Genomic DNA, 3703 nt, shown 5'->3' with positions numbered 1-3703 from the left:
CTCATTCTGCCTGGTCTATCAGACTATAATCTGATCAGAGCGGGGGCGCTCTTGCTATGTTTACATATACCAGCTTCATTGGTGCCAACTTCATGGATGCTTTTAGATGATACTGCACTACTAATAAAAAGAACTGTGACTTTGGGAGAACGTTTCAAAATGTGTTATATGCCCGGTTCTGCTGTTCCCCCCGACTGGAAATTGTACATGTATAGGCCAAGAGTTGCAAGAGGTATTTTTAGCCCAGAATTATATAAAAGTACCATATAACATTGCTTATTTTAAGGAACAGGATGTCCTGGAAATGGAATATTCTGAATCAAGTGTTTACTTTAAATCTACTTAAACAGTGGGTGATTTTGTTATTTTGGGTTCTTTGTGATTCTGGACCTGAAGTCATGGTTATTATTGTACCGCCAGTGATATTTCTGGAGTATGCCATTTGCCAGTGAAGGCCTAACTAAACTGGTTTCTGATTTTCCTTAATAATCTTAGAGTGGAGCAAACTAGGGGTTGTTTAAGAAAAACTGAAGAACACTATTACTACCACTGTGCCAGCAATAGGACGAAACCTAAGACTTTAGGATCGAAAAGGCTGGGCTAAATGTTGCTGTCTTTCCCTTCACTGCAGGTGCAACAGTGACAATTAGCCCACTGCTCAGCTCTCAGTTAGACAGATGCAGTTTTCACTCTAGGCTTCCGGTAAAGCTCAGCAAGAAAATTCAGCTAGCACAGAGGCTGCTGTCTGTCTTTTGAGGGGAGAAGCATGGCAAATTGGACTAGCCTCTCATAAAAAGTGTCCAGGCTGCCTGGGAGCTCTTGTTTGCACATTTTTTAATGAATCTTTGCCCAGGTTTTAGGCTTGAAGCAAAAGCTGAAGCAGAGGGATTTCAGGATGCAACTTTTGTACAGCTGTGTACCATTTGACAGAGAAGGCTACTGAAGTCTAGCCTTGTAGCAGGCCAGTTACTTAATAGCTTGTTAATCAAATAGAATCACTCCAGAAAGCATCCAAGCAGATCAGTCTCAGACAAGGGAACTGTTCCTAACAGTTGTTCATATGTTATTTACTATTCTAGGGCTGTTTTAGCTTTGTTACCTCTTCTGGGAGAAGATGCAAGCACAGGAATTGCTTGCAGGGAAGGCAATAAACAGTTTGATTATTGTTACTGGGGTCTCTGAGAGAGTCATCAGCTTACCTTGTGATTAATGTTAATGTTAATAATTGATACATCTACCAAAAATGTCCGCAGGGGGAGAGATCAGAAGTCAAAAGGAGGGTTGTGGCAACTAAGAGGTGGGTGGCCCCATAGAAATATTAGTTCAAGGTTGCAGGCAAGTCCTGGCTGGTAATTAAGCCTTTTGTTGTGTGCTGGGAAGGGATGTGACCACACAGGGTTTTAAAATGACTGTTTTGATGTGACCACACAGGGTTTTAAAATGGCTACAAAGTTGACAGGTACCCAATGTCACTCCTGAATTAGAAGCTATGTGCTTGCTTACTCTTTCATATTGCATTTTCATTCTCAAAGTAGCACAGAGAAAGCAGAATATACCTTTATGCATCATACTTGCATGTTGCCTTTTGTACTCAAGGAGCCCTATCATCTCATCAGCTTCTTGCATTGGACTCCTGCAGAGAGAAAACTCATTGTACAAACTTTGGATGACAAGGATCTGAAGTTGTTGTCAGAACAATGAAACCCTCTGAGAGGGGCAGACAGTCAGATTCACAAGTTTTCCCATCTTGTGTTTTGTCATTTTGATGCCTATCATGAGATTTAACATGAAAAGCACATTGTTCTGCAAAGGCATACAAAATACCCCATTTGCTTTCCTGCTTGGCAGCTGTTGTGTGGTCCTGCTTTCCAGAGAAAGGCAGGAGAAGGTGAAACAAGGATGCTTTTTCATTTTTAGATCCAATGACTGTTGTTGGACTGCTCATATTTGGGGATACGATTGTGACATTGCAGGTACCGTGAGCGCTGGACACCATACTCTTGAATGTCGGAAGGGACCTCAGTGGGCCATCTAGTCCGACCCCTGCCCCTGGCAGGCAAGAAAAGGGTCACCAAACCTGGGATCATGTAATCCCAGCCAGGTGCCTGCCCAGTCTCCTCTTGAAGACCCCCAAGGCAAACACCACCTCTTTTGGAAGCCCATTCCAGATCCTGGCAACCCTGACCGTGAAGAACTTTTTTCTAATGTCCAGTCTAAACCTGCTGTCCAATAGCTTACGGCCATTGTTCCTTGTTATTCCAGGGGGTGCTCTGGTAAACGGATCGTTGCCTACTTTGTGTTGCTCTCCCCTTATGAATTTGTACACCACCACAAGGTCCCCTCTCAACCTTCTCTTGGAGAGGCTGAAGAGGTTCAGGTCCCTTAGCCTTTCCTTGTAGGACCTGCCCTGCAGGCCTCCAATCAGACGAGTGGCTCTTCTTTGGACCCTCTCCAGGTTGTCCACATCCTGCTTGAGCTGCGGTGTCCAGAACTGGACACAGTACTCCAGCTGTGGCCTGACCAGTACCGCGTAGAGAGGGAGAATCACCTCACTGGACCTGTTTGTGAAGCACCTACAGATGCACGACAAGGTGCGATTGGCTCTGCTGACTACTTCATCACGTTGACGACTCGTGTTCATCCTGGAGTCTACAGTGACTCCAAGATTGTTCTGCCTCAGTGGTGCTGAGAAGGTCACCCCCCCGCCTGTAGGTATGTTGGCAGCTTTTCCTTCCCAGATGCAGCACCTTGCACTTGTCCTTATTGAATTGCATCCTGTTGCTCTCTGCCCACTTCCCCAACCTGTCAAGGTCAGCCTGGATCTGGTTCCTCCTCTCCAGGGTGTTAGCTTCACCCCATATTTTAGTGTCATTAATGAATTTGGACAGGGTGCTTCCTACCCCCTTGTCCAGATCACTGATGAAGATGTTGAACAACACCAGCCCCAGAACTGAGCCCTGAGGGACTCCACTGCCCACATCTTTCCAGGTTGACACTGACCCGTCCACTACCTCCCTCTGAGTGCGACCCCTGAGCCAGTTTGCTACCCAGTCTACCATATAATCATCCATGGCAAATCCCCTCAGTTAATTAATAAGGATGGTACGGATTACCGTGTCAAAGGCCTTCTTGAAGTCCAGATAGATAACATCCACCTTGACTCCTGCATCTAAACATTTGGTGGCCTTGTCACAAAAAGAAACTAGGTTAGTCAGGCAGGACCTGCCTGCTAAAAACCCATGTTGGTTACCCCTCTGCATCACATTAGCCAGCGGGCTCCCACAGATGTGTTCCTTGATAATGTTTTCTAGGATTTTCCCTGGGATAGTGGTAAGGCTGACCGGTCTATAGTTCCCTGGATCCTCCTTCCTCCCCTTCTTAAAGATTGGGATGACATTGGCTCTCTTCCAGTCCTCCGGGACCCAACCCGAGCACTAGTGATTTGATTGATTCTAAAGCACTGTAAAATTGCTTGGATTAAAAAAAATCATGGTTTATAGCTACATTATTAGGGGCTGGCAATGGGGTTAAGGCCTCTTGCTACAGCTCCAGCAGTAGGAGTTTGAGCCTGTCTCTGGATTTGTGTAGCAGGTCTCCTCTAGCCCAATGTTTCCCAACCTTTTTTGCTCCACGGCACACTGGATGTGGAGCGGGGGTGGGGAGGGTGGTGTGCAGTCAGCCGGACGCCTACGGGGAGGGGGGG

The sequence above is a fragment of the Alligator sinensis genome, unplaced genomic scaffold, assembly GCF_000455745.1.
Source record: "Alligator sinensis unplaced genomic scaffold, ASM45574v1 scaffold330_1, whole genome shotgun sequence".
In the NCBI taxonomy this organism is placed as follows: domain Eukaryota; kingdom Metazoa; phylum Chordata; order Crocodylia; family Alligatoridae; genus Alligator; species Alligator sinensis.
Note: the sequence above shows the minus strand (reverse complement) of the source record.